General features: G+C 38.6%; 1 protein-coding gene across 3 annotated transcripts in view; it reads right to left on the minus strand.

Annotated features, from left to right (window-relative positions):
* The window catches only part of LOC150080879 (N-acetylgalactosamine-6-sulfatase-like), a 241,365-nt gene that overhangs the window by 111,269 nt on the left and 117,120 nt on the right, over positions 1-12,976 (minus strand). The window lies entirely within an intron of this gene.

Raw genomic sequence — 12,976 nt, forward strand, 5'->3', positions numbered from 1 at the left:
GAAGGGACCATAAATTCAAATCAAATTGTAGTCCCTAGTTCTAGAAAATAAACCTTTAGACTGGGCTGAAGGAAGTTTTCTTTTCTTCTTAATTACTTTATCATAATACATTGATGTGGGATTTACTTAAAGATATAACTACTGTCAAGGGTACAAGGGAAGGGAAATTGCTTTTGTAAAGGTGAATACCATGGTCTTAGTCAGTTTTTAAATTCTTTCCAATGAGACCAACTGATGATATCACCAATGGAAATTCTAAATGGGAAGTACTTAGGAAAGTAATCACAGAAGCTACTTCTTATACCAAATAAGAGATATAGTTCAAGGTTTTGGCCTAAATGAATGTCAGATGAACTAAATAAATGTCAGATGAACTGATGAGAATACTGGTAAAGAAGAAAAATGCATGAGATAATTATAAATTATCAGGGCACACAGAAATCTACAGTAAGTACCAACTAGTCTAAAATCAAGTAACTCTGGGAGAGGGGACAAGCTAATGCAGGATTATGAAAAATCATTGACTAAGTAGATAAAATTGAGGAAAGACAGTTGTAGAATAGATGTGCAGAAATTTGCCTTTAGCCAGCGGATAGTTGATTGCTGGAACAAACTTCCATCTGTCATTGTGGAAGTTGATGGCTTAAATAAATTCTTTTTTTTTTTGGCTGATGCTGTATTAAGCTTACATTGTTGCATCATATGCCTCTACTAATGCTAATGCCACATTGGCAATCAGTGTCTACTGGTGGCAAGGTTTTATCTATTCTCTCCTTAACCAAAAGCATCACTCTCCTCCACCCATATCTGTCCTTTCTGTACATATTATAATCACTATGTTCAAATTCTGCATCCCCAATATCAAAGTTACATTAATGTAGCAGCCAGTGGCTGCACTGGCTGCTACATTGGTGAATCTGGAAGAAACCTCAAAGATAGTCTCCAAGCATGAGAGAGCTATCCATACCACTGATTTAGAACACTCAGCGATCAGTGAACACTTCTAGTCAACTCAGCACGACATCGATCCATGGTGTGGCGTCAAGATTATTCAACGCTCTCGTCAGTACCATTCCACATCTGGTTAGAGTAACTTCACATTTCATGTTGTTTGATTCTTTTAACCAGAAAAAAGGAAGTCGTATCCATACCGTCATTGAAGCAACCATCCTTCTGAATGATAGACATTGGTGCATGCAGTAAACCCAAGCTTTGCAGTCACAACAACAAGCCTCTACTTCCAACTGCTAATTGTTGTCTGCACCTGTGTTATGTGGTTCACCTTGCATGACTACCATACTGGGCATTCTTTTCAGTTTTGTATTAATGCTTTTCAACTGATGAAGGGCAACCTATGCCCGAAAGCTATTGATGTACATTTATTTTTAACTTATTTTTACTTACCTTATGTGTTTCCTGTTAAAAGGATTTTAATAAACCTGTTTCCCCTATTTTCTCAGTAAAACTGAACCTCATTGTCAAAGTTACACCATGTTTCTGTTATACCTTTATATATATATATATATATATATATATATATATAGACATACAGGGTGATTCACTACCAGTAAGACAAACTTGCAGGAGGTGTAGGGGGCACAAAGACCAATCAGAATCACATAGCATTGCAGGGTCCAAAATGCCTTCGTCATGCGGTAGAGGACGTTGAATGGGAGGTTGCGTGAACAGCGATCCCGCTGGAAGTCAGCATTTGTGAACCGGTTACCGAGGCAGTAGGATGGACGAGTATTCAAACGTTGAACTGGCCAACATGCACCTCGCGTATGGAGCTGCGGACTGTAGCGGTCGCGCCGCTCTTCACTTGTACCAGGAACATTTCCCGCACAGGCATGCTCCTCATCATATGATTTTCACATGTGTGCACAGAAGGTTATGTGAGACTGGTTGTTTCAGGAGAGGTACCACGAATCGAGAGCGAACGACGAGGTCGCCAGACAATGAGGAAAATGTCCTACGTCTTGTAGAAGGCAATCAGAGTACGAGTACTCGAGCGATAGGCCAATGATTGGGTATTTCCCAATCCACTGTATGGAGGATACTGTCAACAAACCAAATGAGTTTATACCATCTGCAATGCGTCCAATCATTGGAGCCTGCGGATTATCCACTCCGGAGGACTTTTGCTACTTGGTTTCTTCAACAGAAATGGTTTGCAAATGCTGACTTCCAGCGGAATCGCGGTTCACGCGACCTCCCGTTCAACATCCTCTACCGCATGACGAAGGCATTTCGGACCCTGCAGTGCTATGTGATTCCGATTCGTCTTTGTGCCCCCTACACCTCCTGCAAGTTTGTCGCACTGGTAGTGAATCACTACCAGTGCGACAAACTACCAGTTTTGGGACATCCTGTATATATAATATATATACAGGGTGTCCCAAAAAGGTGTAACCAATTTTAAATTGGTTACACCTTTTTGTAATTTTAATGATAGAAACACAAAACCTGCGCTAAATGTGAGAAAAACAGTTGAAGTTTTTACTGCCATTCAACATGTGCACCACTTGTCACACGAACAAAAAGGTGCAACCAATTTTAAATGAGCAATACAAACAATAGCAAACTAATAATCCGTTCTTTTCTTTTGCAGATTGTGACGGTTGTCCCAAAGTTTAAGTAGAGAGGTAACAAATGGATTCCGTGACCAAAGCACAAGTAGTGGAGTGGTTTATTGAAACCCAGTATGAAATGCAGGTTCAGCGTAATTTCAGGAGTAAATAAGGGATTTTTTTTTTTTTTTTTTTTTTTATGTGAACCCCAAACACGAGAGGTATTAGAACCTATAGTACTCAGTACCGTGCTTGGGTTGGAGGTTGAGAAGACGAAAGAAGATATTTGTTGACATTGGACTTGAACTTCTGTAGATTGTAATTTTCAGGAAATACGTATGAAGGAAGGTTGTTCCAGAAAACGGCAGTTCAATGAATAAATGAGGAAGATGAAAAGTTGGTTCTGTGGGTTTGAAGTTGGACAGTAAATGGATGTTGGCTGGTGGCGGCACGTGTTCGGACTGTTTTGAAAGAGAGAGCAGGAATTATAGAAGCTAATTCAGAAGAACAGTGCCCATGGAAGTATCTGTAGAAGAGGCATGCAGCAGAAACAGTGCGTCTATGAGACAGCGAGTGCAGCGACTCTATTAGAGATGAATCATTAATTAACCTAACTGCCCTCTTCTGAATGGAATCAAGAAGCCTGAGAGAGGTTTTGGGGGCACCACCCCAGATGTGGGAACTATATTCCATGGCAGGGCGGATTTGCGATTTATACAGAGTGAGCAGCTGTTTGGAAGAAAAGTAACGCCGAGAGCGAAAGAGAAAACCAAGTTTTTTAGATGCAGAGGAAGCAATATTTGTAATGTGCTTGTGCCAAGAGAGATTAGAAGTCAGGGTAATCCCCAAAGGAGATATATCCTTTTGCCTAGAAATTAGAGTGTCACTAAAGATAAGCATAGGAGCAGAATTTTTGCGAGATATAAGACAAGACTGAGTTTTAGAAGGATTGAAATCAACTAAGTTGTCTTTGCCCCACTGGATAATTACCTGAAGATCTGCATTTAAGGAATTGGTAGCACAGTTTCGAGAAGTTGAAGCAGATTGAGTAGGACAAGGTTTCTCAAAATGGAAAGTTGAATGCAATGTGCTATCATCGGCAAAACTATGGATAAGATTTCCAGTCAATGGAAGAAGGTCATTGATATACACGAGGAAAAGAGTGGGGGGAAAGAACTGAACCTTGGGGGACACCGGCATTAGTGGAGAAGTTAGAAGACAGAGAGCCATCAACCATCACCCTCAGTGAGCGATCAGAGAGAAAACTGGATAACCAATTACTAAAAACAGTTGGCAAACCATAAGATGGAAGCTTGTTTAGAAGACCTTTATGCCAAACACGATCAAAAGCCTTTGAGATGTCAAGAGCAACTACTTGTGTTTCACCGAACCTTTCCACTGAATTAGTCCATAAATGGGTAACATAAGCCAGAATATCACCAGTGGATCGACACTGACGGAATCCATACTGGTGATCGTTGATCAGACGGAAGGTTTCTAGGTAGTTTAAGAGTTGGCGGTTAATTGATTTCTCCATTACTTTAGAAAGAGTAGAAGTAATTGCAATGGGACGATAATTGGATGGGAGGGATTTGTCACCCTTTTTAGGAACTGGCTGGATATGAGCAAATTTCCAAGCAGAAGGAAAAACACCTTTAGAATAAGAAAGTGAAAAAAGGCGGCAAAGAATAGGAGTAAGTTCAGGAGCACAGGTTTTGAGAACAAGTGGAGAAATATCATCAGGACCTGGACCTTTCTTAGCATCGAGATTCATCAAAATCCTTCTGATATCCTTTTGACGGAAGACCACAGGAGGCATTGAATGGAGTGTGTTGGGAATGGTGGGAGGTGTTTTACCAAGATCATTAATACATGAGCTGGAAGAAAAATGGGATGCTAGCAGGTCAGCTTTATCCTTGGCTGAAGTGACAACAGAACCATCTGGTTTGGACAGAGGTGGGAGCAGAGATGGGCAAAAGTTGCGGCCAATAGCTTTGGCAAGAGACCAGAATGCCCGGCTACCATTAGGGCAAGAAGCAAGTTTTCTACTCTTAGCCTGTTCAAACTCTAGTTTGGACTGATTAATAACTGCTTTACAATTATTGCGAGCTTTGGCATAGGCAGAAAATGAAACTGAAGAATTGGAAACAAGCCAATTACGATATGCAACATTCTTCTCTTGGACAGCCTTAGCACATTTATTGGAAAACCAAGGTTTAGATAAAGGATGAGATTTTAAAGTGGAGTGTGGGATAAAGGATTCCATTCCTGAAAGAATAATTTCACTGACACAATCTGAGCAAACGTTGACATCAGAACTTTTGAAACAGTAATCCGACCAAGGAAAAGAAGAAAAGAAGTCTCGCAGGTCATCCCATTTTGCATTCTTGTAATGCCAAACAACACGAGGTTGAGAATAGCCTTGAGATAAAGGTTCCATTGGAGAAGAGACAATCACCAAGTTGTGATCTGAAGTGCCTAAAGGAGCTCTCACTTCGACTGTGTACTTAGAAGGGTTGTTTGTGAGAAAAAGATCAAGCGTATTGGCTGTATGATTAGGATTGTCCGGTATTCTTGTAGGTAAATGAACAACCTGTGCTAGGTCATTAGTAATTGCAAAAGCCTCAGCATCTCGACCTGCTGGGTCGGTGTGACTAGAAAACGGAAGCCAGCTGGGGTTGTGAACATTAAAATCACCAAGGAAAATTACCTCACTGTTAGGAGAGTTGGACTGGAGAAAGTCAAGTTGCAACGAGAGGAAGTCAAAGAGCTCCAAGTGATTAGTCGAGTTGGGAGAACGGTAGAGACAACAGATGAATTTGACACAATGAGGTAGAGAGATTTTAAGCCAGAGAAGATCAAAGACAGGAGATTCCAAATTGCCAAGTCTCTGACAGGGAATATCAGAACGGACATATGCACAAGTACCACCTTTGAGGCGAAAGGAATCATACAGCGAATAATTTGGGCATCTGAGATGAGCAGTAGTTGAATCAACCGATAACTGAGATTCTGTCAAAAAAAGTACATGAGGTTTGGCAGACTGCAAGTGGAAATGGACATCGTTGAGATTAGAATTGAGACCACGTATATTTGTGAAATGAATTAGGAAGTCCTTGGGAGGTTTAGATCTTTTCGCAGATAAGCTTGCTCTATTAGTTTGACAATTCATGGTGTATTCAATAGTAAGAAAAAGTGGGTGGGACATGCTGTATGAAGTAATGAAATTTTTGGATATGGCGTACATGTGGTAAGAATATACCCAGATCCTTGACATAACGTGGCCTCAACAATGCTCCCCGCATACACATTACTCGGACTCCCTCCAGTCACTATCTGGCAGAGTAGAGGTAGCAAGATTATACACTAGCTGATCCGGAAGCCTCCTAGAGAGTTACCAATAGGTCCGGTCCGGTGTACTAACTAGCAGCCGGCCTGCGAAAACCGTTTTAGAGCTGTACCCTCGAAATGTAAGGAATATTGGATATCGCCACGACGTTCATCATAACCTCAAAAGTCATCAATCATACTGCATGATGGAAGAGATAAAGCCACCAACCCATAATAGTATCAGAAAGTGGTATCAGCTATTCAAGGAAACAGGCAGCGTCCATCCTAAGAAAAGCCCTGGTCGACTAGCATTGATGCAGGAAAGAGTGGAAGTTGTGAGAGACGCATTCGTTCTTAGTCCTCGAAAATCCGTTAGAACAGCAGCACAGCAACTGGCCATCCCCAAGACTTCAATGCATACAGCGTAGCAAAGAAAATTGAAAATGCACCCTTTTTCTTTCAAGAAGCGACTGTGAGAGTGGATAATTACCAGGAGATGCTTTATGTGTATCCTCAATTGGATGAACTGCCAAATGGGGTTATTTTTCAACAGGATGGAGCGCCAGCACATTGGGCTTTGAGTGTGAGGAGGTCTCTTGATGACAAGTTTCCTGGCCGTTGAGACCATGACAACATTCACCAGATTTATCCCCTTGTTTTCTTCTTGTGGGGATTAATCAAAGACACAGTCTACAAGGCCCCTGCAGCAGACATCGTAGACTTAAAGTGCAGGATTACAAATGCAATTACCATAATTAAGAGTGACATCCTTGAAAAAACATGGGATGAACCTTATTACCGATTAGATTTTGTTCGTGTGACAAGTGGTGCATATGTTGAATGTCAGTAAAAACTTCAACTGTTTTTCTCACATTAAGCGCGGGTTTTGTGTTTCTATCATTAAAATTACATTTGCTACAAACATTTAAAATTGGTTACACCTTTTTGGGACACCCTGTATATAATATATATATATATATATATATATATATAGAATATTATTAGAAAAAGTAAATCAATCCAATAATAATACCATCATGGACCTAATAAAACGGAAAAAAAAAAAAAAAACAAATTATTATTATCGCTTTTTACCGACAATCTAGATGACTTCAACTGGGGCCAACCACCCAGAATGAAGGCAAAAAAAATTTTTTTTTTTGGCATGAAGGCAAAAAAAAATTTTTTTTTGCCTTCATTCTGGGTGGTTGGCCCCAGTTGAAGTCATCTAGATTGTCGGTAAAAAGCGATAATAACAATTTTTTTTTTTTTTTTTTTTTTTTTTGCGTTTTATTAGGTCCATGATGGTATTATTATTGGATTGATTTACTTTTTCTAATAATATTCTGTAGACATTATGGGTGTATTGCATGATTGCTTGCAACTGCATTAACCCATAAATATTAGTTATTGTCTTTTTAACTTTCTTTCTTTCCTTTTTTATCACTAATATAACTATTAATATATATATATATATATATATATATATATATATATATAATCATATAAATTAGAATAAGGTTTAAAATAAAACAAAATAATACCAGCAGTACGGCAAGACTAGAGCGAAAAAACAAAATTAAACCTAAATTCAAATCTAAACAGGGAGGGAAGAGAGAGGGAGTAAGAATAAAATATTGCAATGGAAACTCTAAATTAATTTAGAAAATCTAATTATACGAATAATAATTCATTAAAATTTAAAGCCAATTAAATAGAAATTTAGCGGTGCCCCCTCTGATGGGCACCAGGTCCAAATTAATGTGAAATATCACCAAACAGAGATTTAAACCATACACACCAAAACAAAAATATAAAATATAGACTGACCATTATGCCCCATCTCAACAGAGGACCACAAGGCCAATAATGGTCAGGGAATCGCTGCATTTCGAACGCTAAACAAATCACCGCAAAGGCGAAACGACCGCAAGATCAGTCCGCCACACCGATCCACAGATCGAACCGCCAATGCAGGGAATTGAACAGCGGTGGTCCTGATGCAGCGAAAATCAAAAATAGAACAGACAAAAGCACTCCAGTGCAAAGCCACACTACTGACACAAATACACTTAACCCGTTTATATAAATGAATAAACTATAGATGGCAGTACAGGCACAGCGTTAGCAATTTGCCCAATACTATCATGTGACATAATTATATTTAAATAATGTTGAAAAAGAAGTATTACTTAATAAAAATAAAAGTAAAAGGAGAGTACAGCACACATCAGAGGCAGCAAAAAGCATATTTTGCTGCCTCTGATGTGTGCTGTACTCTCCTTTTACTTTTATTTTTATTAAGTAATACTTCTTTTTCAACATTATTTAAATATAATTATATATATATATATATATATATATATATATATATATATATAGTTATATTAGTGATAAAAAAGGAAAGAAAGAAAGTTAAAAAGACAATATACACCAGTGTGTATATATATATATATATATATATATATACACACTGGTGTTCAAAGAAAGTGCATCACCCCTTAAAATTTTAATTGTCATCCGAATAACATAAGTATATGGCAATATTTCTTACAGATTGCATCAGATAAGATTGGCACGCGTAGGTGATGATGTAATATTGCATCAGATGTTACTTTCAGCTAAATAAGCACGCTCTGCAAGAGTTGCAGTCATTCCTTGCTTGTGTCAGGATGTCGAGTTACATGCTGTTGATGCCACAAAGAAAGAGTGCTATTATTGCTTTACATGAGGAAGGATGTTCTTCCCGTCATATTGCTTATAGAGTGTCTTGTGATCAGTCGACAGTGAGTAAGTTTCTTTCCAAACTCAAGAATACTGCTTCTACTGATAGGAAAAAAGGAACCAGATGCAAACGAATCTCTACGCCAAAACAGGACCGCGTTTTGAAGCGCTTATGCCTTAAAAACCGTAAAGCTTCTTTGTTCAGTAACAGTCAGAAGACGCCTCTTCAAAAATGGACTTGTAGCCCGTCGTCCTAAGAAGAAGCCCCTCCTCACACAAAAAATGAAAAAGGCCCAATTAATTTGGTGTAAGGAACATGTCAAATGGACCCCTGAGCAGTGGAAGTCAGTTATTTCCTCGGATGAGAAGCAATTCAACCTGCATGGCTCTGATGGGAGACAATCGACTCGCCACAGATGTGGTGAAGCAGTGGCGTAGCTACCATGTAGGCAGGCAAGGCAATTGCCCCCGGGCCTGGGCCCTTTAGGAACCCGCCGTCTTTGGCTGTCTCCTCTTTTTGCAATTTTCATTAATTAAGTAGGCGCCCGAACATGTTCTTTCCCTCCGGGCTCGAAAAAGGGTAGCTATGCTACTGTGGTGAAGAATACCATCCAGAGTGAATGGTGTCTACAGTGAAATTCCAAACTAGCCAAATGATATGGGGGGTGCATTTCGTATCTCAGAGTAGGTCACCTGCAGTTTATAAAAGGTTTCGTAAATGCTAACGGATACCTGGCTATATTGGAAGGCAAATTGATGCCAACCATTAGAGACCATTTCACAACCTGCCAAGTAACTGCATCTTTCAGGAAGACTCTGCTCCTTGTCATCGAGCAAAAAATGTAAGTAGGCACTTCTGTAGTTACTTTAGCTTCATTTCTGCCTTAGAGGGTTCGACAGTAATGTGTTTACATTTGTTACAAGTGAAAAAATGGTTGGAAGAACGGTCCATTACAACTCTTAGCTGGCCAGGAAACAGCCCAGACCTGAATCCTATAGAGAACTGTTAGCATCGTGTGGAATCTGTAGTTGACAGAAAGAAACCAAAGACCCCTTCGTGAACTTCAGGAAGCCATAATTCGTGTTTGGAACCATGAACTATCAGTTGATTACCTTCAGAAACTGATCTTGTCACCTCGACAGTGTGCTGCTGTCATCAGGGCCAGAGGCGGTTCAACTGAATATTAGTTCACCTGAACTTTTCATTTTGTTTTCCATTTAAAATGATAAACTGAAGCAAACTGAGGGTTTCTGATAACATTTCAGCCATAATTGTTGTGTTTATGAAAACTGTAGTATAAAGGTTGCAAATGCTCATTTTGAAATATTTTGAGAGAACCTGTCAAATATTACTTAGCTTTGCCTTAACTATTAATAAATATCTTTTGTTTACATTTCTATTTTTGATGCTAGTCATTAATGTGATGCACTTTCTTTGAATACCAGTGTGTGTGTGTGTATATATAAGAAGAAATATGATACCAACGATAAGAAGAAACTAATGGTTTAATAAAATATAACTTAAAATTAAATAAAATAATAACGAATAACAAATAATAAATAATAATAAAATAATTTTTATTTATCCACACTTTATGTAACCCACAAACCATTCATTCACATTATATTTAATTTGTCAGTTTTTTTTGTTTTTTTTTTTTTTGTATATTTGTTCTACATTAAATGACATGTGCACATATAAAGTGTGAAACTGAAAGTCACACTGACCAAAAAAAGAAGACAAAAAACACAACTTATTTATATTTATGTGATGCACAAACAAATAAAGAACAAAAACTGGTTGCTATAGTCTTGAATGCATCAATAAAATGTCATTAAATTAACTTTTTAACATGACCAATATTTGTTGATTTATTTATATATTTGTTTATACAATTTCAAATGTTTTGTTACATCTAATTAATTCCCAAGATTTATTTATTGGGAACTTGAAGTGGGGAAATCCATGTTTAGTCTCCAGAGAAAATCTCTGGCAATCCCATGTCTTCCAATCATGCAGTATGAATGATGTGTTTTTTTGGAGTTATGAGGGGCAACAGCAAGATCCAATATCCTTACATTTTTAGGGTACAGCTCTGAAACAGTGCTCACAGGATGGCTGCTAGATGATCCACCAGACCAAACCTGTTGGTAACTCTCTAGAAGGCATATGGATCAGATAGTGTATAATCTCAGTGCCTCTACTCTGCCAGATAGTCACTAGAGAGTCTGATTAATGCATATGCAGGAGCATCGTTGAGGCCAAGGAACTGGGTACATTGTTGCTGTGTGTGCTTTATATAAAAATTTCATTAATTTGAAAAACATGTTCCCCCACTTTTACTTTATTTACTGAACAAACTTATCTGCAAAAAAAGGTCTAAACCTCCCAAACACTTTCTCCTTCATTTCAAAAATATACACAGTCTTCAATTTGGGAAACCTTGCCCTGCACAAACAGCTTGAATTTCTGGCATATCCACGATGAATTCCTTAAATGCTGGTGTCTGTATAATTCTCATATATCAAAAGGATAAAAAAAAAAAACTGAAGTTAATTTCAATCATTCCAAAACTCATTCCTGTCTAATACTTCTATGATCATCTTCGATGACACTCGACGTTTCTAGACAAGATCATACGTCTCTATTGGGGAATACCTTGACTTCTAATCCCTCTAGGCATAAGCACATCACAACTATTACTGCCTCTGCATCAAAAAAACTGGATTTTTTTTTCACTCCATCTCACTCCCACCAATATTTTTCTTCTAAATAACTACTCAATCTGTACAAATCTCAAATACATCCTACCACAGAATATTGTTCCCAAAGCTGGGGTGTTACTTCCAAAACCTCTCTCAAGTTTCTACTCTATTCAAAAGAGGGCAGTCAGGTTAAATGTCCCATTGGTTACAATCTCTCCACTCTGTTTTATAGACATTCAGTTTCTGCTGCATGCCATTTCTATAGATACTCCCGTAGGCACTGTTCTTCTGAATTGACATCTGTATTTCCTCCACTCTCTTCTAAACCTCCACAATGTATGCAGTAACATACACAAACTAAAACTAAACTATAACTAAACCTCCACAATGTATGCAGTATGCAGCAACCATTCAGTGTCCATTCACTCCAACTCCAAACTCACAGAACCAACTTTTCCTCTTATTCATTTATCCTCACTTTGTTTTCTGGAACAACCTTCTTTCACACATATTTCCTGAAAATTACAACCTACAGAAATTCATGTCACTGTCAACAAGTATCTTCTGGGTTCCCAGCCTTTGACCCATACATGGCACTAAGACTATAGGTTCTAATACTTTTCTTGTTTAGAATTTTCATTCAAAACCCTCACAAATCATTTTCATGTAACAGTTACTTATTACAGTGATATGAGCAGGAACTGCTAGCTGAAATGATATATAAAATTTCAATCTGTTTACCCCTTTCACAAATAGATGTGGTTAAGCTTAAGCTTTGGTTGGTTTTTAGGAGCATTAGCAACTATGGCCATATTGCTCCGGGATATGCGGTGGTCATTCCTTGACCTTTCCGCATCCTCCGTATTTGGTGGTGACGGGCTCGAACCCCGGTCTAATCAAGAAGCGTATGCTGCGTACTGCTGCTCCTTCCCACCTGGCTACGGAGGCGCCTCATAGATGTGGTTTAAATGCTTATAAAATAACTTACAACTGTTAGCTTGCTTTCAGCTGGGTAACAATTGTTACCCAAATGTAGTTGTATAAAATTTACAGCTGTTACATGGGTATAATTATACTGACAGCTATTCATTAGCATAGGCATATGATGCAAGAAAGCAAGCTTATGCAGCATCAGCCAAAAAAAAAAAAAAAAAAAAAAAACACTCCCATTTCACCCCTCTGTACATTCGAAATACCTGTCCAGCTGAGCCTTAAATTTATTTAGGCTATCAACTTCCACAACAAGGGATGAAAGTCTGTTCCACCAACCAACTACCCGCTGGCTAAAGGCAAATTTCCGCACATCTATCCTACATCTGTCTTTCCTTAATTTGAATTTATGTATTCTCAGGTGATTATTCTGAGAAAGAGGAAGAATCTCATCAGTATTGAGCATACTCAAACCATTCAAGGCTTTATACACCTCTATCAGATCACCTCGCCGGTGCCTAGTCTCCAGACACTGTAATTTGCAAAACTTAAGCCTTTCTTCGTAAGAGCAACCCTTTGTTCCATTCACTAATCTTGTTGCCCTTCTCTGTACTCGTTCCAGCAGCTCTACATCCTCCTTGAAATGAGGCCTCCAGACCTGCATACAGTACTCAAGGTGTGGCCTGACCATTACCTTATACAAGGGAATAATCACC

This window comes from Mastigoproctus giganteus, chromosome 9 (genome assembly GCF_048544385.1).
Source record: "Mastigoproctus giganteus isolate SK-2022 chromosome 9, ASM4854438v1, whole genome shotgun sequence".
In the NCBI taxonomy this organism is placed as follows: domain Eukaryota; kingdom Metazoa; phylum Arthropoda; class Arachnida; order Uropygi; family Thelyphonidae; genus Mastigoproctus; species Mastigoproctus giganteus.